Raw genomic sequence first — 24,588 nt, forward strand, 5'->3', positions numbered from 1 at the left:
GGGGGGTGTCCCTCTCTCTGCTGCTTCCTGGAATCCACAATCAGCTCCTTGGTTTTGCTGATGTTGAGATGGAGGTTGTTGTCCTGGCACCAAGATGTCGGGGTTTCGACCTCCTCTCTGTACGCCACCTCCTCGCCGTTGGTGATCAGGCAGATGACGGTTGTATAGTCAGCAAACTTGACGATGCTGTTGGAGCTGTGTGTGGCCATGCAGTCGTGTGTGAACAGGGAGTAGGAGGAGAGGGCTGAGCATGCAGCCTTGAGGGGCACTAGTGTTGAGGATCAGGGTGGAAGATGTGATGTTTCCCACCCACACTGCCTGGGGTCTGCCCGTCAGGAAGTTCAGGATCCAATCACAGAGGGCGTTGCTGAGCCCGAGGTCCCTGAGCTTGGTGGCGAGCTTGGAGGGCACAATGGTGCTGACAGCTGAACTCTAGTCAATGAACACCATTCTCACATGTGTTCCTCTACCTCACAGAACCCATTAAATGTTTGTACTCTTGCTTTTTCCCTAAACCAATAGGTTCTTTTAGAGAGCACAGACAGAATATGTCGTCATGACAGAGATGTCCAACCTGAAACGGCATATATATATTGTATTGCTGGTTGGAAATAAAACAGTTGTTAGTTATATGTGGAAGATTTTTTGAACAGGCTAAAAAATGTGTGCAAATGGCGATAGAACAAGATGCCAAACAAAAAGAAACGCAAAATGCTGAATGATATTTGAAAGCTTTTGTGGCTTCTAGTGTAGGAGGTGCTGTCAAAAGGGTTCACCAGAGCCATCTTTAAATAGAATTTAATGGAGCGTTTTGTGTTAGAAACGAGACTAAGCAACATCTTTGTCGAAGCCTGACGCCGAGAACGGCAGGAAAACAGAATGTTTCATATCCCCTTATTGCCACATTTGCATATCAAAGGTCCACCATGTTTTGATATCATTACAGTGTTTGAAGTGGGCAAGTGTGGTGGGATTATTTGATAAATAAATCATGGGGACTTTAAAATCTGAGGTATTTCAGATTTTTTCTTTGGTCTTAAGCACTGCTTGCAATGGGAGTTTGCATCACAATAACTTCACTCATATACCTCAAACAAACTGGTTCATTAGAATTCCAGTGGCAAGAGCCAATTAAGTGGATCATAAAGGGAGACATGTGAAAAAATGAATGCTTCTTGCTGAATTTATAGGCCATTACTTAACCAGTTGAATCAATGTGGAGGATGTGTTACATAATTGTCACTAAGGATCAAAAGTGCAACAGTAAGAGAACTTAATGTTCTTCTTGATTGACAGGTATCGTTGCCTAGAGTGTTGTACACATGGAATATGTGTTATATATGTAGAGTCATTTATATAAATGGAAAACCTATCAGATTTCCTAACCTGAATCATCTATATAACTCAAATCTAAGGTGCTGTAGAAAGCCAAAGTTAATAAACGTTTACAAAAACACATAAAAGTCAGTAAGTATAATACTTAATCAGAATTTCCTTTGTTTTTAACTATATAGTTTTTCACATTCACTCAGAGTTATCTTTGGACTGGAAACTAATGAATGTATCAATAATATGTTACATATTGTTTTTACAAATATTCAATAATTCAGAAGCTGTGAGTCATTGAAGTTTACTCAATTCTAATTCATTCTGTGACAGGGTCATAAAATATGTTTACGGTTAGAATTGCTTTAACTTCCTCTTTTAAATCTTGCATCTAGATCTTTTTTTTTTGTTACGTGATTCAGACTGGCATTTATAACTATTGTCCATTTTTAAACTTGTAAATACTGTCCAAAAATCCTGTTTGCTTGTCAAATGACCCACTTTCCCACTGGACTAACCATTAACAAACCTTAACATCTGGCTTTTGTGTTCAGTGGGAAAGGTAATAATAGGCATCAATTCCGTGGACTGATGTCTGTGCAGTAGTTACTGTATTTATCGAATGATTGGCAGTTTTTGAAACAAAAGACGCAGATGGGCATGATCCTTTTCACCCGTTTTTGGCATTTCTATGTGATGCACGTTGAATTGGATTTATAATTATTGAATCAACATTAAAAATGATTATACTTTGACATTCAAAACATAAAATGAATATGGTCTCCTCATAATCTCATCCCACTACATTCATTTTCACTTACTGAGTATCAATATACACCACACTCAAACTCAACAGAAAGAAAGTCAAATCAAAACCGCAGAAAAAAGAAAGAAAAAAGGCATACTCATCTACTGGCAATTTGAAAGTGTGGAGTGTGTAGCCTATTGGAGCAGGTTTTTCCTGTGTTAAAAAACCTAAATATACTTACTAATTCTGGGGGAAAAAAGAGTAATCCTCATATCCAGACCAATCTCAACGCTCCAGAAAGGTCTGAAACAAAACATCAATTATCTTGTTGTTTGTATCTTTATACCAATCACAATCAGCTTAGCTGGCACGAATCCCAGGATGCAGCATTCTGGGTTTTCCTTGCCTCTACGAAAAATGATTTTTTTAATGTTTTCTTGGTTAACTGTCTGAAAAAAGGAATGTAGTTAGCTGGAGAGTGTTTCATGTTTTCTTCTGCAGGATAAAATGCGTTGCCAGTTGCTTACAATGCTAATGCGTTGATAGTTGCTGAAAAGTGTTTAAATGACACTACTGAACTGCATCACACAGTGTTATTTTCTGCAACATTTGGAATCCAACAGAAAAATCCAATTGCTTTTGGTCAATATGTTAACTTCCAGGTTGACCTAAGAAAGTATGTCATCTCTATACAACTCTATTTGTTTCTCATAGCCAGATCCATTCAACAGTTTGTTTAGGCGCTATGCCATCATTGGAGAAAGTTCTGGACTGAACCAATACTAAATATCTTATGGGTTGTTAATAAAAACTATTATTAAATATGTTAGTTAAACTGCAATCTTTTCAATGACCAAAACCAACGATCACAAAAGTTGTACTTCTAACCACTCACAATCATCTTGGGTGGCTCTAAGCAGAAAATGCAGCAATGATTCTCTTGCAAATAGTCCCGGCACATAGCAGAATGTGAGAATTCTCTGAAATAAGCAACAAATGGAAGGTCTCAAAATGCACAGTCTACTCCCTTCGAGTCAGTCCTTACTTGTTCAATTACAGCTGAAAGCATTTCAAACTATCCTGAAAGACTGCTTGTTGATATGCTACCTGTCACTCCTGTGGAATTCCCCCTCAGGTCATTGTAACTAGAACCATACAGTAATTATCAAACATTTATCTCTTTCTCAACACAAGTTTGTTTCACGAGGCTCACAGCTATGTCAAATCATTAACGAGACATTTGGCAGAGAATCCTCCTGGATATGGGCCAACTACAGTGGAAATAGTGGGAATTAGAGAGGGCTTTTCTTCCGCCAGCTTCGGTTTTTGCGTGTATGTTTCTTTTGTTTAGGAATCCTTGATACGCACCTTGTGAACCAGAATAACAAAGAGGGCCTTGAGTGGTGCATTTTCACAGAGCCTTATTCATTTCACACCGTCTATAAACATTAATTAAGGCTGTAAGCAACTGTGTATAATTATTTAAAATAGCTCTTTTCATCCTTGGCAGTGTGGCTTTCCAAAGCCAGACCTCAATGTTTCAGATCACTTAATATAGTAGGAACGTATAAACATAGAGACAAGGACCAACCTTAAATAAATGAGTGGAAAAGTAAAGGGTATTGAATGAGATATTGTTTATTCATTGTTACAGAGGCCAATCACAGTTTGTTTTTAAAAATCTTTCCGTATAAATATTGTTTTGACAAAGCAAGGACTATCTCTAAATGTCACTGAGGTCACTACAATTTGTGAAACGTTACCAAAAGATGGAAAATGTTATTTCTGGGGTTGCGCATCAGGTTTATTTCCTATGCTATGATATACTGACTGCAGAAGGTCTTGGGGTAATTGACTTACTCAAGTTAAATTTATCGTAGCTTTAACAGGGCTTGGGAGAAAGAAACATGCACATTTTCTTGCTGAACTCAAATCTAAAAATGTTTCCATTTTTAATACATACAATTAAAACTAAACTAGGTAAAGTTTTATTTACGACTGTGGAATATTTGTGTTTTGTGCTTCTACTTTGACATGTCTCCATGCTTTAATATTCATAAAGCTCTTTATTTTTCTCATACTGTCTGTGCTGCAGCACCTCTGTTCACCCTCTGTCTGAAACCAGAGCCCAGTCTGCTCTGATTGGTTAGTTGGCCGGCTCTATTGTGGTTGATCAACTGCTTAGAGATGTGTTGGACCGCTAACCAATAGAAGCAGTAGTGTTACATAGAGATGTCACTATATTATGGAAGTAAACAAAGGAGTCCAATGGATGCATTTCAGATTGGGGGGAGAGTGTGAGAGAAACACTTTGGGATTTTAGCCTTTGCAGACTATTTGCCTGCACAAACACCTCTATAACACACTACAGGAAAGGGAAAACCCCACAAAGCATAATAGGATCGCTTTAATCCCCAACTTTTAAGGTAAGCATGTCTATGGTATTGAAGTGTATGTAGATCACCTTATATAAAAACTGAACAACATGTTGTGTCATTTAATGAGGCTAAAATACACAGACTTTATAAAACTAAAACTTGTTTAAAAAAAGGTGACAAAATGAATACATCTTTGAAAGGTAGCATTGAAGCTGTTGTGAAGGCTTGTGATAAAGGGCACTGATTGACTTCTCACTTTTCTGCTCATATAGGCATGAAAATAATACATTCATACAGGCAGACGCTTTGAAGCTATGTGATTAAAGTGACTTGCCAGCTGAATTGCTCGTGGCACACAGTATTTGACAGCGCATTCACTTTAATACGTGTGTCTAAACATGAAAAGGATTCATAACTCTGGGAATGTGGCCCTCATGTATACAAAGCCTACATTTCCAATTGCTTCTGGAGAAGGGTTAAAGCCAAATGCAAAGCTTATGGGCAGAGGACACACACTGCAAACAAGACAGGAGGAATGTATATGAGAAACGTCTATTGGGACTATGTGTAAATAAACCTTGGGGCTTGAATTTTCCATGGCTCCAGTGAGTAATTTAACCCAGACAGAAATCCATAAATGTGACAAATGAAGAAATGATGAGGAGTGATGCCTCTACCTGTGTTATAACCACTGAACTGTACGAGGCCTCTCCATTTATCATCCTGTTCTGAAAACACACTTAAGAATTCTGTGTCAGGGAGAGAGCAGATGGTTAGTTTGAACATATTGAACCACTCGCAGGTGTATTACAGATATATTAATATTGGATCATTTATTATACTCATTTATACTACCTAAACATTTTTCATTTCTCTGTTGTTTTATTTGTCAGAAAACTGAATTTAAGGTCCGCCACACTTTCTGGGGGCTTGATCTAGACAGAATCAGGGTTGTCGGACAGATTTTATATTTAGAGGAAACATTATGCCGTAAAATGTTACTGGACTTTAAAAATAAATGTTTTGGCAAAGGTACACGGCTAAAAAACACAATGAATTTGGAAAGGGATTATTCCATGTGGCAAGGTTGAGAACCACCAGTGGCGACTCTAGAGTGTTGGGGCCCTAGGCAAAAATTCATTGGGGGCCTCTAAAACCAGCGTTCATCGCCATTATGTTACATATTATCTGATACCAACAAACCAATTGCTGCATTTGAGTTATTTTCAAAGTATGTAATCGTTATTTGGTCAATTTACCACTGTTTTCTCGTCTTCCTCTTTTTTATTCTTTCTTTTATCGTTTCCAGAAGGATAGTTTCTCTTCATTTTTCAGTGGCTTTCCTTCCCATCAGGATTGTTGTAAACACAGAATCATGCATGTGACTTGCGATCAGGTGGAAGGTCTCTTAGGAAGGTCTCCTACTGTCATTGCAAACGTTGCGCATTGTCCCCACCACTATTTCAGATTAACTCAATTTGATTTAGGATAGTGGTAATGTATGATGTCTGTTTAATTGTATTTTTTGTATCATATATTCTGAGCTTTGCATCGATAATAATAAATTACGTTGCGCATTGACACTGCTGTCGTTTAAAGTTATTTCGTCCCTTTGGGGCCCCCTTCTGGTCTGGGGCCCCAAGCCGTTGCCTGCCTTGCCTTTTGGCAAGCGGTGCTCCTGAGAACCACAGATATGAGGAAAGAATACTGAACTGTTTTCATCAGTGATTACTCAGTTTCATAAGTGTCACAGTGAGCCAGCCTGCACAATAACCTCACAGTTTCATTCTTTTTATTAGTTACACCTGTGCCTTTCTTACTGTGAAAAATGTCAGCGGTCTATTACAAACAACTGGGCAAAACGCACTTCACCTGTGTTCAATAGTGCACGTACTCATTCAAGACAAACTATCCACGTATTGTTGATTTTTAACGCGAGCATGCCAAAAGAATAAATTTCTCAGTAGGAATTTTTGTGTAAAAGTCAACAAAAGGATGGATACGGATGCCTATGCATGAAGGCAAATCTGGAATGTTCGTGAGGAACGGTATGATTCTTTCCAAGACATAGCTTGCTGAAAGTCTTGGAGCAGCATAAGGCAACAAAAATTACAGTAAAACATTGCATAAGAGACAAACCAATTCCAGGGGAATCAACAGAAGCTACAACGAGATTTTGAGCACTACGACTCAGTATACACTGTGCATTTAGATGGTGCGCTCGTGTTTCAGAGGAAGGACTTGATGACAAGTGGGGAAAAGTCATTCACTTAAACGGCCGCAATCACAACTTAGTTCAAGTCTGCGCAGTGGGTCCTGACAGCGTGGAGCATATTGGTTTCAGAAAGGCTGACTGCTAGTCTGAAGAGGCACATGAGCTTCGGAATTTCCTCGATGTAAGTGACGAGAGCGACAATGAAATCGATCCAACATCGATGTAAGCAATTTTGAGCTATTCAGTATCCGACACGAAGAGATGACTTCAATGGTTTGAGTACACAAGAGGCAAATAGTTGACCAATGAAATGCTGTACTATGTTACTGCTATTTTTTTATTTGTTACATAAGCTGTCTCTTAAAGCATTATTTTTGTAACAACTCGTGTCAAAAAAGTAAAAAAAAAGACCAATTGGGAATATTCATTAAACAGCATTGACTCCTGCCACGAAAAGGAATTGAACAACCAAACCACAATCCTTAATGTACGTCCAAATAAGGTTTACACAGTTCATTCAAAAACATTCGTCTTTGGATATGTAACTACCGTAATTTCCGCACTATTAAGCGCACCTGAATATAAGCCGACCCACTGAATTTAAAAAATAGAGTATTTTGTACATAAATAAGCTGCACGTGTCTATAAGCCGCAGCGTGCTACCGGTACATTGAAACAAATGAACTTTACACAGGCTTTAACGAAACACGGCTTGGAACAAAAATAAAAATAGCAGTTTAAACAGTACCTAACCAAAAGTCATTGGTCACTATCTCTCCTGTGCATGAACCACTGAAGTCTCCCATGTGTTGAGTTGAATGCTCAGATTGCTTCAATCCTTTGATCGCTTCTTGCGCTCTCGTCATTTCATCCGGAGGTCAATTCCCGTTGCAGTCGTATAAGCAGCAACTCTGATGGAACCTCATCCATATTTTGATGCTGCGGCGATGAAATGCCGCGACTTGAATCATGAATTTGCGGAAGTTTGAAACTTTTCCCGCTAGTCGAGGAAATCTCAGACTCGTTGTCCGAATGGGCAGCTTTGTAAAAAAACTTAGACAACCAACTGGCCACTCTAAATCCGCAAACTTCATGCGGTGCAATGTTTTGGGCTTTCCATCGCGATCGCACATTGATAAACTATGGCCTAGTTGCTCTCTGAGTTTGATCCATCTCAACTCATTCTAGTTCGGAGCCAATCTGCTTTTCACTCTGAAAGCTTTGTTGTCTTTGCATGATAGTCTCACGACGCGTTTTCAACTCTTGATCATCGATCATTAAGGCCAGCTCCCGTCAGCACTCATTATCTTTTCCAACTGCATGTCGATCGCCTTCACTTGAAAGCTGCATCAATGCATCTCCGTGCTTGCATGATGGGTGACAAAATGACTACCATAATCAGAATTGAGAGGAATGTTGTGAGCACGCTCGATACAGAATCACCTCTGCTTGATGCGATTGACCAGAACTGGTGTCCACACAGCAGATGAAAGGCGATCCAAGCGGGTGTTTGGGTAGACGGTCTGAAAGGGCATGACCATCTGAGTCTGGCCATTCTTCACGTAAGAGATCCAGATCTTTGTTCAGGATGTGGAGACCAGGCCATCAGGAACAATAACAGTTCATGTGAAAGAAGCCATCAAGAGGACAAACTCAATTCCAGCTGTGATTCCTGGGGGCACAACAAAGTATTTGCAGCCACTCGACATCAGTATAAATCATGCATTTAAGGTGGCGCTCCGTGTTCAGTGGGAGGCTTGGATGACAAGTGGGGAGAAATCCTTCACTAAAACGGGCCGCATGCGAAATCACTTATGGTCAAGTCTGCGAGTGGGTCCTGACAGCGTGGAGCATTATTGGGGTTTCGAAAGGCTGGACTGCTGCGTGTTGAAGAGGGCAGCATGAGCTCAGCGGGGAATTTGCCTCCGGATGTAAGTGACGAGAGCGACAATGAAGACGATCCAACATCGGATGAAGCAATTCTGAGGCTATTCAACTCCGACACCGAAGGAGATGACTTCAGTGGTTTCAGTGCACAGGAGGAGGAAGATAGTGACCAATGACTTTCTTGGTAGGCTACTGTTTACTGCTATTTTTCTTATTTTTGTTACAAGCCGTGTAAAAAAGAAAAGAAAAATAACAACGAAATTGGGGAGAATATTCATTTTAACAGCATTGACCGTCCCTGCCACGGATAAAGGGAGATGTGACAACCGACCCAAATCCTTAATGTACGCTCAAATACAGGTTTAAAGTTCAATTCAAACAAGTCTTGGATAGATCTACCGTAATTTCCGGACTATTAAGCGCACCTGAATATAAGCCGCACCCACTGAATTTTTAAAAAATATGTATTTTGTACATAAATAAGCTGCACATGTCTATAAGCCGCAGGTGCCTACCGGTACATTGAAACAAATGAACTTTACACAGGCTTTAACGAAACACGGCTTGTAACAAAAATAAGAAAAATAGCAGTAAACAGTAGCCTACCAAGAAAGTCATTGGTCACTATCTTCCTCCTCCTGTGCACTGAAACCACTGAAGTCATCTCCTTCGGTGTCGGAGTTGAATAGCCTCAGAATTGCTTCATCCGATGTTGGATCGTCTTCATTGTCGCTCTCGTCACTTTCATCCGGAGGCAAATTCCCCGTTGACAGTCCGAGTGAGAGACAGGTCAAACGTCAGAGGAACCTCATCCATATTTATGATGTCGTGCGGGCCGATGGAATGCTCCGCTATCTTTGAATCAGTGAATTTGCGGAAGTTTGAAACTTTTTCCTCGTAGTCGGGAGGTGAAATGCTGACACAGACTCGTTTGTACCCTGATGGACAGGCCTTTACGTCTCATAAATCTTAGACACCACGCTGGTCCACTTCTAAAATCCTCAAACTTCATTGCGGTGGCAATTGTTTTGGCTTTCAGTCGGATCTGCACAGTTGAAACACCTCGGCCGTCTGCTCTCTGTGTGTTGATCCAGTCTTCAAGCTCATTTTCTAGTTCGGGCCATCTGCTTTTCTTCCCTCTGAAAGCTTTTGTTGTCTTTTTGCACTGAGTTATTTCCTCACGCTGCTGTTTCCAATGTCTTATCATCGACTCATTAAGGCCAAGCTCCCGTGCAGCAGCTCTATTTCCTTTTCCAACTGCCAGATCGATCGCCTTCAACTTGAAAGCTGCATCATATGCATTTCTCCGTGTCTTTGCCATGATGAGGGTGACAAAATGACTACCATAATCAGAATGATGGGAAGTTTGAGCACGCTCGATTTACGTCACATCACCTCTGCCTTGATGTCACGATTGACCAGTACATGGTGCTCCACCCACAGCAGAGAAAAGGCTGGATCCAAGGCGGCTGCTTTGAGGTAGACTGGGTCTGAAAAGGGGGCAGTGATCCCATCTTGAGTCCTGGCCATTTTCACGTTAATGAAGATCCCTAGAAATCTTTTGTTCAGGGATGCCTGGAGACTTCCGACCAGGCCACTCAGGAAACAAACTTGAGGCTTCAGCTTCTCAAGGTGATGATTGAGGGACAAGACGAATGGAACAACTGCACTGATTGTGACGACCTTATCTCCCTGTGTCAAATCAGTTGCTTCTCCAAACGGCTTCAAGATGTCCACCAACTCCTTCAACAGATTCCACTCTCGTGGTGTGAATGACAACTCCTTATGCCCAGCCTTTTCTAGAATGGCACAGAGCTTTAGATGATCACACTGGAGAACTGCCTTTACTTGCCTCAGTGTTGAGTTCCATCTTGTGTTGACTGCAGCAGGGACACCTTTCTGTTCCCCAAATTCACTATCAAACACATCTTTGAATGTTGTGCTTGTGTGCAGGAATGAGCTAAGTTTTGATAACTTGGAAAGAGAAGGACATGCCACTTTTGTTTCTTTCAAACCGTCTCCCACCACCAGCTGAAGAGTATGCGCAAAACACTGCAGGCGCTGTTTCTTCGCCATAGCAGCATCTACCGTTTGCTGTTCTTCCAGGGTTAAGTTACACCAGAGATCAGGGTCATCAAGATTATCTCCATCATCATCCTCTTGTTCACTGGGGAAGCACACAGTGAATGCCTTTAGCATGTTAGCAGCATTGTCACTAATAATGTAGTCCAATTTATCTTTGATGTTGTATTCATCGCATATTGACTCAAATTGGTCACAGATTTGTTCAGCTGTGTGTTAGCCTTTGAAGCGATTGCAGGCCAAGAGATTTGTATTTAGCTGTCTCTTTCTATATCCAGTGGACAGTGACACCAAGGAATCCGCTCATCTTTCGGTCAGACCAAATATCCACAGTGACTGAAACATGCTCAGTGTTGCTCAGTTGAGTTTTCAGTCTTGAACGTCTCTCCCCAGCGAGGCTCTCTGTTTTTGATGTCAACCCTCTGTGACACACTGGGCTGTACTTACTGTCGAAAGTGCCGAAAACTCTTGTGTTCCACAATAGACAGGGGAAGGTTGCAATCAATAATCAAGTCGGACAGTATTGCGTTGGTGATAGCCTTCTGCTGTGGATGACTCATGCTGTAATGCGCTACACGACTGTCCAAGAATTGTGAGATTGAAGGCTGTTGTGGTTCATCTATGATGCTTCTACTCATCTGGTATTCTTCAAATCTGTAACAGGTAAGCATATAAAACAGATGTCAGAAAGTCCCTTATAGCCACACATAAATTGCATTTGAAACTATCTCCTCATATATCAATGCTAACATTGTGTTAATATTTATTTTTGTATTATTATGAATTGTATTGTATACTGTAAGATTGTGTTTGTTTTAACATTACATTGATAAAATACATTTCAATTTTCAGTGTACACTTACTATATTAATTTATATTTTTCCTGCTTTACCTTGCCATCAAGCAGCCCTTTCCAACAGGAAACTGAAGTATGCTTCTTAATTCACTCTCTCCAGCACACCTGATTCCATTGGCAAAAACAGCCATTTTACCTGCATCACACAGAAATTGCTGGTCTACTGCTGGCTCAATGATTAAGTTTAATTGTGCTATTCTATGTCTTCGTTGATAGTTCAGCTTTGTTGTGATTGACCTAAATTAAATAAACGACCTCAATGAGGCAGCAATAGACTACCAACTCCTTTGTGCTGCAAAGTAAAATAGCCATTTTTGTCGATGGAATCTGGTGTGCTGGAGAGAGTGAGATATACTTAGTTTTCCTATCGGGAAAAAAATCGGCTGGCAGCAAGCTCAAATAGTACACATATTTATAATATGAAGTACATTAAACTGACCTTGATTTGATTAGGCTTGCTTTAGTTTTGCTGCTGGCAGCAGTCTACTGAGTATGATCCACTGACTAGCTGCTAAGTACATACAGTGGGGCAAAAAGTATTTAGTTAGCCACCAATTGTGCAAGTTCTCCCATTTAAAAAGATGAGAGATGCCTGTAATTTTCATCATAGGTACACTTCAACTATGGAGAGACAGAATGGGGGAAACAATCCAGGAAAATACATTGTAGGATTTGTAATGAATTAATTATAAATTCCTCGGTAAAATAAGTATTTGGTCACCTACAAACAAGCAAGATTTCTGGCTCTCACAGACCTGGAACTTCTTCTTTAAGAGGCTCCTCTGTCCTCCACTCGTTACCTGTATTAATGGCACCTTTTTGAACTCGTTATCAGTATAAAAGACACCTGTCCACAACCTCAAACAGTCATACTCCAAACTCCACTATGGCCAAGACCAAAGAGCTGTCAAAAGAGACCAGAGACAAAATTGTAGACCTGCACCAGGCTGGGAAAACTGAATCTGCAATAGGTAAGCAGCTTGGTGTGAAGAAATCAACTGTGGGAGCAATTATTAGAAAATGGAAGACATACAAGACCACTGCTAATCTCCCTCGATCTGGGGCTCCACGCAAGATCTCACCCCGTGGGGTCAAAATGATCACAAGAATGGTGAGCAAAAATCCCAGAACCGCACGGGGGGACCAAGTGAATGACCTGCAGAGAGCTGGGACCAAAGTAACAGAGTCTACCATCAGTAACACACTACGCCGCCAGGGACCTAAATCCTGCAGTTCCAGACGTGTCCCCCTGCTTAAGCCAGTACATGTCCAGGCCCGTCTGAAGTTTGCTAGAGGGCATTTGGATGATCCAGAAGAGGATTGGGAGAATGTCATATGGTCAGATGAAACCAAAATAGAACTTTTTGGTAAAAACTCAACTCGTCGTGTTTGGAGGAGAAAGAATGCAGAGTTGCATCCAAAGAACACCATACCTACTGTGAAGCATGGGGGTGGAAACATCATGCTTTGGGGCTGTTTTTCTGCAAAGGGACCAGGACGACTGATCCGTGTAAAGGAAAGAATGAATGGGGCCATGTATCGTGAGATTTTGAGTGAAAACCTCCTTCCATCAGCAAGGGCACTGAAGATGAAGCGTGGCTGGGTCTTTCAGCATGACAATGATCCCAAACACACCGCCAGGGCAACGAAGGAGTGGCTTCGTAAGAAGCATTTCAAGGTCCTGGAGTGGCCTAGCCAGTCTCCAGATCTCAACCCCATAGAAAATCTTTGGAGGGAGTTGAAAGTCCGTGTTGCCCAGCGACAGCCCCAAAACATCACTGCTTTAGAGGAGATCTGCATGGAGGAATGGGCCAAAATACCAGCAACAGTGTGTGAAAACCTTGTGAAGACTTACAGAAAACGTTTGACCTCTGTCATTGCCAACAAAGGGTATATAACAAAGTATTGAGATGAACTTTTGTTATTGACCAAATACTTATTTTCCACAATAATTTGAAAATAAATTCTTTAAAAATCCTACAATGTGATTTTCTGGATTTGTTTTTCTCATTCTGTCTCTCATAGTTGAGTGTACCTATGATAAAAATTACAGGCCTCTCTCATCTTTTTAAATGGGAGAACTTGCACAATTGGTGGCTGACTAAATACTTTTTTGCCCCACTGTACAATCTCGCTTCCAGAAATCCTAAATTATCCTTTTACAATATGAGTATGGATAAGTTCACTATTTTGCACTTTGAGCCCCATTTCTGGTTTGTCTAGGATGAAATAGTGTGTTTGACACCGACATTTAACGATTAGTCCCCCATGCTTCATGTACGGGCATTCATAAAGCGGTCCTTAAATCAACCTTAAACGTTCGTTTTCAAAGATGTGCAACTCACCGAGTGGTCACTGGTTAGTGGCGATGCTCCAAAACGAGTGTCTTAGCGAAATACAGTTTCTGTCGTGTTTAATTTGCCATTTTGTATTCCAAATATCAAGCGGAAGTTAATAGCCTACTCAGTGAAGTATCTGAAAACATAGCTAGTTCCACAATAGCAAATAACACGGATGGAAACCAAAGATTTCGCCGATATATATTTTTAATCAACTACGAACACCACTTACCACTTGGTGAGTTGCTCATCCTTGAAAACGAATGTGTAGGGTTGTTTTAAGGACAATGTTATGAATGCCTGTAGCCAACCATTCTGAAGCAGGGGCTGATTCCAAATTAGCCAAAAGCTGGAGACTGGACCAATCATCAATATTTGTATTTCATCCAAGACGACCCAGAAAGGGGGCTCAAAGTGCAAAATAGTGAACTCATCCATTAATGAACCCACAGGAGATACCGTTTAGTGTGCAAGCCAAGGTGAGGTTTACATTCCTATTGATATGTAGTTAGCTAGCAATTAGCCAATAAGCTAGTGTTGGCTTTCATTCAAAACTTACCGTTCTTTGTGCAACTTCAAATGTCGAACGAAGTTGGAAGTAGTCGCGTCTCCGTCTCTTATCTTCGTCCCGCATGTTTTACAGACTGCAGTTCTTTTTTTTTTGACCACCTCAAAGTTTTTAAATCCAAACGAAACTACCGGTGGTATCATTGTTGCCTACTTGGCGCCTTATAGTTTCTCCCGCCTCATTGGTTGTCCAGTACTTTGATTGGTTGGATGCTGTCAGATCAAAACAAGGTGGATCTAATTTGATTGGATGTCGTGCCACACACGTTACACACACAGATGCACACAGGTGCAAAGAGAGATAGCGCAGTCCATGTCAACATACTTTTTAATCTTTGGGTTTGGGGAAAGTAGCAAGTTTTTTCGAGTCAAAAGGGGCAAGTCCAAGTCCAAATGTGAGTCACTGATGTTAAAGTGCAAGTCTTTTAAGATTTTGTCAAGTCAAGTCTAAAGTCATCAAATTCATGACTCGAGTCTGACTCGAGTCCAAGTCATGTGACTCGAGTCCACAACTCTGCCAACAACCCAACAACATATCTTTCCTAAGCATCAAAAACTGAAGAACATCAACCAAAAATAGTTTTTTATTTTAGAGTGTATGGTAGGGTGACCAAACGTCCTCTTTTGACCGGACATGTCCTCTTTTTACGTCCTGTCCGGAGCGTCCGGGGGGGTTTTATAAATTCATGAAAACGCCCGGTTTTCACTGTTGGGACCATTAAGCATGTACTTAAATTGACTGGCGCTTCCCCCCACCCCCCAACAATCGCAAGTGTCCTCTTTTTCGCCACCTCAAATCTGGTCACCCTAGTGTATGGTATAATTCAATCACATGCAGTTTAATTTGGCTGAAAACAAAACAGAGATATTGAGGATCAGAGAAGAAAATGTATACACATTACATTGAAGTTTAGTTTAATTCAAATTATAGCTCTTTTCATTTCAAGGTTTGCACTCCATTGAAGGAAAATCAATTAATTAGTCAGTTTTAATCTAGGCTGGTATTCTGTTTTTACCAAAGCATGTTGGCAAAACAACAGGTTTTCAATTTCATATAAATTACTATTTAGGAGAAACAATCAGTTTCCATTTCACCGGAACATAAGTACAGCTTTAAAGGTCATCTCTTATTCACTCATCATTTTTTATTGCATTCATTTTTTTTCTTCTAAAAATACTACTCAGGTTTAGCTGTCCACCAGTGCTTAGTGGAAATACCGGAGTTTACTGCTCATGGATCTCTTGACCCGCTCGACTGCTGTGCTGTGGCTTACAGAAGAGAACAGCAGGCCTGGGACCCTGGGACTTTGCAGAGGCCTGAACCCAGCAGCAGCCTGGTCCAGTACCTCCAGGGGTCTCCCTTCAATTACCACCCAGCTGTTTCTACAGCAGTGTGGGGATCAAAGCCACCTTGGCCCTATTTTCTACATCGACTCACCTCATAGTCTAACCCCACAGAGGATTTATGATGTTTGCTTTTTAGAGATATAAACTGAAAATAAAGGTAGTAATTTATTTAATTGACCACACTAAATACATATACCGGTATACAGACAGTTATTTATATTAAAGTGCTGTGTGATTTTTAAAGTGTTAAAAATCAGAAGCATAAGAAGGCCAAGAGATGAGGCAAATGGCAAATCAGAAAATATGAGTTAAGGAGCTCAGACAGATGGGACTGGCTAGATCACTGCCATGTAAGGTCCTGTAGGTGAGGAGCTGCCTGTCTGCCATAAGAGGAGGACCTGCCCTAATTGACTGATATAGTACAAATGTATATACCTAGTTGCCAAGTCTGGAAGCTTTCACATCACCGAGGGGAAACGCAGGCAGAAATGGATCAGAATGGAAAAGTAGGCTGGTAAAGATGGAATCTACCAAGAAACCAGCAGCATCTGGGAAAGTGGTCATGGCAACAGTAGGGTTTCATAGCAACCTGCAGCATATTGTGAAGGGAATGTGAGAGAATTTGGTGTCAGTACTAAGTGCCAGGTTACTTGACTGACCGCAAATCCAGGTCTGGAGGTATTATCCACAAAAGGGTCACTTGCTTTGAAGGCTCCATAGATAACATCATGTGAAAATCTGGGCTTTTCCCTAAAATTGATACTCATTCTACTGATAGAGTGGAATGGTAAGCTTCAATGTATAGCTTACTGTATGGCACAACTTTCTGTGGCCGTTGTGTTCCATGGCCAATTGATGAAGTCCTTTAACCACGAGTTGCTCCCAAATGCATGGCCAATGGTGTGTAAATGTGTGTTAATGTTAGAAAGTGGCTCATTGCTCTCTATGAAAGAGGTGTGATTGCAGAATGATAACTTTTGAGTGTAAAGCACTTTGAGGGGTTGTAAATACTAGATGTAATGCTATATAAAGACATGCCATTTACCATTCCAATTATTTTCAATGGCTCTTTGGGAGGAATGAAGGGAACCAAGTTGTATTTTTTTTTTTTTTGTGCCCAACAACAGTAGAGTCGTGGTCGAGGATGAATCGCATTTGGCCAATTGTTCCCTTTCATATAGTTTTGTGATACATTATTTAAAACAAAACTAATTTATTTTAATGGTTTACAACTTGAATAATAATCAGGGATTTTTGTAGAAAAATATAGTATGAGGTGGATGCGCTAACGTCCCTTCTGGCCAAATTTTTGGGCCATTAGAGCGAAATGGAAAATAATATTTTTCTATACTTCTTCTACAGAAAAAAGGACAGTAAAGAAACTCATTCAGAAATCACATTTTCAGTGTAAGAATGCTGCCTGCCACTCGTCCACCGGCAGACCCACCAGACATCCATCCCCTATTTATCCGGAGCTCCGTAAAAACAAAGCTGTCTATGTGATATAATTTTCATATTTTTGGAGTAATTTCACAGTTTTTGACTAACAGAAGTATTATTTTCTGGCACACGCAACCCTGTTTTCCGGTTTAGACCAAACCCAGATAATAATAATATACTTCCACTTCCACTTCCAAGCTTTCCACTCTGACAATCTTACAGAGGACAGTTTGTCACACAGTCACCTCTACAGAATAAGTCACATCAGTCCCTGAAAAAAAAATCCCTTTTAAAAGACCTATCTCGCCTCTTTTTTTCAGCCTTGGCTCTTTCACTGTGTCTCATCTTAGCAAAGATCAATGCAACCATATCCCAAATACACTGACAATTGCCTTGTTGGTAATTTTAGCACAGCCTGAAGATAAATGGGCGATCAGTCTATCGCTGATGTCATCTGCAAACAGAAATTCATCCTTCAGCGAGTTGCACCGGGAGAGTTTTTGATTGACAGGTTCACCCAGCAGGGGTTTGTCCTGAGGGTTGGAGCTTTAATGTTTTCTCACAATCTAGATTGTTCATTTTCAAAGGTGTGGGGAAGAGAGTATAGCAGATAAAACGGCAGAGCAAAAGGAGGAAAAGCATACTCTGCATCTCCGAATCCCACTTCAACATTTCTTGACATATTTCTGTAAAAGATATACCCTCCTGTTTGACTCACGATTGTTCATTGTCCTCTTTGAAGTGTTTATTTGAAAATCATCACCCTGCAGCTGTCAGAGCTGTGTTTTAGTGTTTCATGCCTATAGTCAGTCTGGTTATCCAATTACTTAAGAGGATTCTGCCGGTAATCATAGGTAATCTTGTCTCTAAAATGTACTTAAAATGAAATATCAGGCAAAGCAATGTGTTTCTCTTTTCAAATCAAATACACTATTAGGCTTTATCCACAAGCAATATGTAATTTCAAATAGTGTTTGTCCTTCCAGTGTCCACAAGGATACAGGGCTAATGTTGAAGCCAGTGATACAGGGTCACAAAACACTTTCTCTTTGTTCTGCCTTTTCATGCTCCATCAGACTGTTGCTCTCACTGGAGGCCTGCCACAGCCCCCATCCATCATTCTCTGCCTGTCTTTGACCGTGATCATCTTCCTCTATGTTTTCTTTACTGTCCCCAAAAGCAGACCCTACTTCCTCTTTCCCACTCTGATCTTCTGTCCTTTTTTGCTTTATTTTTTCTTTGTTTTCACCATGCTTCCTGACATGACTCTTCTGTCCACCAAGTTTTACATGAACAATGGTCTTGGTAACACTTATTGTAGCTTAAAATATAATTGTATCAGGGCTATAAATAATAAATATTTGCTCTCAATTACCGAATATTATTTGGCATTGAAATTCAGTTTTTCTGATTCAGTTTTGCATTTGGACTATTCGGATTAAATTCATATTGATATTTAAATGTAATACTATTGAATATTGACCAGCTTCTCCTTTTTCCATTTTGATATGATCAAAGAGCACCCATTTGAGTATGGAAAATAAGTTGGAAAATTGTTTATTGCATTTTAAATTGCATTTTTACTAAAACAGTACCTACATACAGTATGTGGAGAATCATTGCCTAAACAGTACCTTTTGATAAGTTGGTATATTTTATTTTGGTATGATCATTAGGGTTTATACTTTCAATGAGGTGTTCGAAAGAGCTGATACACAATTCATTTTTAAATGGGATGTTGCCTCATAGTTCAACTAAAGCTAATTAAGTTGCTAGATATGAGGGCAAAAAAGGGTTTGAGGCTATGTTACTGCGCTTATACGCTTTAATTTGTTGCTTGCATTGCAGTGAATAATTTAATAACATAGGCCAATGCCTTAATTTTTATAGGTATAAACTACACTCAAATTAGATTTTTTAACTAGCATTTTGAATGGTATGACAATGGTAATGTCACGTTTATACACAAGTAAAGTATTTAACATATTTACCTTGTTATTTTCCAACATTCACATTGTTAAAGTGGACCTTCCACTAAAAGTTTTTCCCTGTTGTTTTTGACATAAGATAGGTCAATATGAGTTTATGAACTATGGTAGGTTTGAAAACTATGGAACTTGTCGGCTGTATGCAATAGCCAATGAAAAAAAACAGGCGGAAGATATGGGCCAATCTGAAGTCTCTGTCAGTGTGTCGTAGCAAAGCTTAAAGCACAATGCTTGCCTCGGCAAAGCAGCAAGCTAACGCTATAAACGTTAAGCTTTCAGGCTGTATGCACACTAACTTAACCTGAACTGTGCAGAAATACGGAGATGGTGTTTCATCACAGCAGACTAACCTCTTAAGCCCAGACGCAGCAACTTGTAAGAAACAGCGTCTCAGGGCATGTTAACATTTAACAACCTATTAATGTGGCATACCCACTTAACGGGAAGAAACTCACCAGACCATATTAACCATTTTTACCAAAACAAAACATAATTCCAACACCAAGCGTCTAAATCAGCATTGAACGAAAACGAGCTAACGCTACATAGCACCGAGTGAGCTACGGCGATGTTTTTACTTCATGCTATCTGCACAAACCACATATCAGGAAGCCTGAGATTCCACGGATTCCATTGGTATGTCTCATCACTGTATGAACAAAACTCACTGAACTAGCAGCCAAGGAAGAGCAATAAAACTGCTTCAGTTTACAGAGCCATAGCTTTAAACAGTCTTTGCTGTTTGTGATCAAAAGTTGTGTTCAAGGTCATACAAACGCTGCTGAAGGTCATACAAACGCTGCTGAAGGTCATACACACGCTGCTGAAGGTTAACCCGATGTCTCTGTGTCACTTTGAAATGATCACTGATAATCTATCATTATTTATTTGTAATAAACTGGTACGGTGCAACAAGCGATGCCATTTTTTCAGTTTTTTTCAGGGGCGGGACATTTGACAAATCTCTAAGTGGTTGACCAATCACAACGGAGTCGCCAGCTAACCAATCAGAGCAGAGTGCGCTTTTGCAAAGGTGGGGGCATGGGCTCTTCAGAGCGTTTTCAGACGGAGTGAAAAGTGGTCATTTATGTACAGGCAGTGTGAGGAAAATAAAGCGCTTTTTCAACATTGAAGCATGAAAACATGTCATAGTGGAGCAACAAAATACATATATGGACCTGAAAAGTAGCATGATAGGGGACCTTTAAACACATCTATGTGCTGCATTGTATAAACATATATTTTTGTTTTTAAGTCTAATAGAATTATTATTATAATAATATAATAATAATTCTATTATTATAATATTATAATAATAGAATTATTATTATAATATTATAATAATAATTCTATTATTATAATATTATAATAATAGAATTATTATTTCACTCCTTTAACTATAAGGGTTAATTCATTGGTCTAACTTTCAGTTTCTCTTTGACATGTAAAACAAAACACTAACTGATTTCTAAAATGTGTATTCACATATTTTTATATTCAATAATGCATTAATGTTGAGCTGGACTTTTCATGCAGACTTAAGTGATGATTTCCTTTCTAAGTATGAAAGAGCCCAAATTCAGTTTTAACAAATATAACACAAAGGATCAGTTGCAAGCAAGCTTGCATTTATTAATGACAACCACTTTCATGCAGCTGGTACACAAGTATGTGTATATTTTTATTTCAATAAGAACAAGAGGAAAAATACAGATCCAGTTTTCAGACATTTGAGACGTGAAACTGTTGTTCCAGGAATCAGAGCTATCAGCTAGAGCTGTATTGTATTTATGTAGACTCAGACTATAACAACATCCTGACAAAGCGTTTTTATACCATTGGAAATGTTTTGCTTGCTCGACTGGAGAATAATACTGATTATGATTGCATGATTATTTCTCACAATGAGTAAACGGTTGTTAACAAGAACATCTTCTGTGTCAACCAGATTAAACTGGTAATTGTGTTTGACAAATGTTGGACTCGGCTCTCTAAAGTTGTGAAGGTATTTTATGCTATCCACTGGCTGTTGTTTGATAAAGCAGGCATGTGTCACGGGGTATGAATACCAGAGGTCACGAGGAAACCAAAGCAGAAAACATGCAAAAACATGGACATCGATCTGACAAAGAACAAAAGGGAGGACAGCCCTAAATACACACAAGACTTATCACAGACACAAGACACAGCTGGATAGGGGAGGTGAAACACAAGGGCAGCAGGTGAACACAATCAGGCACAGGTTGGAAAACTAAAAGACAGGAAATTAAACCCTACCAGACAAAGAGAAAATACATTTCAAAATAAAACAGGAAACATATAATACAAAAACCAAGGTAATGACAGCAGGACCATTGACCACCAATTTAAACTTTAAAAGTAAAAAGCACTTTCAACGTCTCCTACATCGAGATAAGCCTTCAGTGCCTTTCTCTGCTCTTCTTTTAATAAAGAAATTATCTCCACCTCTGATACAACTGATGCTATTGCAACGTCTATGCTAAACTCTTCAGGAGTAGGCATTGTTTTGAGCAAATAGTTGTCTTGTGTTGTCCCCCAGAATCTTATAAGTGCCTTTACCTGCCAGCAACACCACCAATGATGCTGTTTGGTCCATATTGTTGGACTCAATCGCATTACTTTAAGATTGGCAAAGTATTTATTTCCACTTGGATCTAGTGAAATTGCATGAATTGAACTGCCATGAAAGGTAAGGTTTTGACCGTCTGAATCTTGTTTTGTTTATTTACTCAGAGGTAATAACCAGACAAAGAAAGGGGGGAGCTAAGTACAACTGTTGCTCGAAAACACATTTTTAGGTGACGACAAAACTAACTCATTAAACAGAAAACACATAAAAACACTGGATGCCACCTGTCAAGAACATATCTACGTAGCATAGCCTACTTTATTATTTATAAGTAATGTACTCCATTTCACTTAATGAAACACTTAAAACTAGTGATTGAAACCATTAACTCAGCAGGTAAACATTTTCAGAGGTTATGAATCAAGTGAACAGTAGTATAATTTTCTTGTAGACTTCTATTTTAATGGACTTCTTTGTGCAACCTCTTAGCCCCGGACTTGCTATTAACAAGAACGCAGGATAAAGATACTTCCACATTGGCTTTAATTTTTTTAACCAGATATTGCCCCTTGGTAAGAAGGCATCTACATCAATACAACAGTTCTCATAACAGCATGGCTGATCCAAGGACCATACCATATTATCATAAAAAAGTACTTCAATTCTGGAATAAATAGAGGATTTATCAAATTCATACAATTACAGTTCAGTCCTTAGATGTCATTTCAGGGATTTATTTTTCAAGCTAAAAGTTTTACTGGTTATTTTAAAAAGGCCAGAAACTCTCAGAAGACGACCCGATGTCCAGGCAACAGTAATATATTGGATGCTTCTACGGAAACTGACTTTAGACAAGGGAGAGTAAAAGAGCTGTCAGCTGAAGGGAAGGATGCCTGATTACACCTACATACCCACACCTGAGCCTCACTTAGCCTGATACACACCGTGAAATGCCCATAGATGCACACTGGCTCACAATCGCACATACTGTACCTGGGTATATGAAGAATGCATGAACACTTTTATGATCTGCCATGGATTTATCTTACTTATAAATGCAGGATTTTATGGTATTGTTCTTAGAATAACACACTACTGCATAACACAGAGAGAAAGACAAAGACAAACATACAGGTACAATATTTCCTTGGCCTTTAGACCTGTATAAAGATCATCCACACTTTCTTACGCACACTACTATAGCGGTGCAATGGGACTTTTTCCAAAAAGATGTAGACAAAATCAGACGGTTTTAATTGTGTTTCCATCAAAGACAGCAGTAACTCAATTTACCTGTCAAGATCTATGTTTGTTCCTAGTATTGGCACATCAAATGTATCCATACTTAATTTCAAACAGCTCAATACATTTGAAAAAGGGTGATATTTTCCAATTGCATTGGCCATTGTTCCTAGTTTCCATCACTATTAGCCTGGTTTTAAATTTAACTCTTGCAAACACGTCTTTCTCCCAGGTTACAAACCTTTTCTGACAGCAGTCCAGGGGATGTTACAGCAGGGGGGTTTGATGGGTTTAAGATGCAGCAATATCAAACAGTGTGTCATTCAACTAACACAGATCATAATGGAGAGAGACAGCCACATGAGCTAAATAAAGATTAAACACTGTTCATAACATACAAGTAATCGCTAGTGTTACAATAATAAATATTCCCATGTCAGTGGCAGTAATAACACAGTTTTGCAGCAAATGAAATGATGCATGTGGAGTATGTTCATGAATGTTTAGCGGCACAACAAAAAAACTCAAAACCTGCAATGCAAACTCATATTAATTAATTGAAATGCGTTTCCCCTCAAACGCCTTTTTATTTTTAATGAATGGTTGCAATAAATGTTGATGAACACATTTAAGTTCCCATTAGAATTAGCTGTAACAACTTGAATGTTACCACCATTCTTCATCTAGTGTCCTCAGATACTACAATGGTGAACCAAAAACAATTTATTTTGCTGTGATTTAATTGCAATTAACTGATAAAAAGGATGCCATTGTAACTACATCATAACGCGGATTTTTAGTGTGACTGAAATCATGCTATATCAGGTATGTTCGCGAAACAACAAGCAAACCATTTTTTAAATGTTTGTTAACTCAATGTATATCTGAGTGGTTATGGCTATGCAATGAATTTTGTATCTATTTGCATCTTTTTAATTAAATTCACTTTTGGTTTGAACTGAACAAACCATTGGTTTATTCATACGAGCAAATTGGTGGATATTGAGACAAAAACTATCTATACGATTCTGGCCAATCATGTATTGGCATCTGCACCTTTATAACTCTCTAGGGTGGTGGTCCATAGGGACTTGACTTGGGAAAACCGAAGGTCACCGGTTCAAGTCCCGGAAAGACCAAGTGCTACCAAGGTGGCCCTGAGCAAGGCACCGTTCCCTACACTAATCCATGGGAGCAGTACATAATGGCAGCCCACTGCTCCTAACACTGGAATGGGTCAAATGCTTTGCAGGGACTGGGGGCAACAGTGGCTCAGTGTGTATGGAATTGACCTTGGAACCGAAGGGATCGAGTCCCAATCGGACCAAAAATTAATCTTAAAAATATGGAATGTGGCGTTCACCTCCTGGGCACTGCCGAGGTGCCCTTGAGCTAGGCACCAAACTCCTAACAGCTCCCTGAGGCCGGCGAAACTGGCAGGGTCTTCACTCTGATACTCTCAAGATGCATATGCATGTGTGTATCTTCCTGTATACTAACTGTGTGTGTTTATTAAAAATATATAAGCCAGACTGAATTTCCCCTAGGGGGATACATAAAGGTTCAACTTATTTTATCTTCTT

Source organism: Eleginops maclovinus, chromosome 7 (genome assembly GCF_036324505.1).
Source record: "Eleginops maclovinus isolate JMC-PN-2008 ecotype Puerto Natales chromosome 7, JC_Emac_rtc_rv5, whole genome shotgun sequence".
In the NCBI taxonomy this organism is placed as follows: Eukaryota; Metazoa; Chordata; class Actinopteri; order Perciformes; family Eleginopidae; genus Eleginops; species Eleginops maclovinus.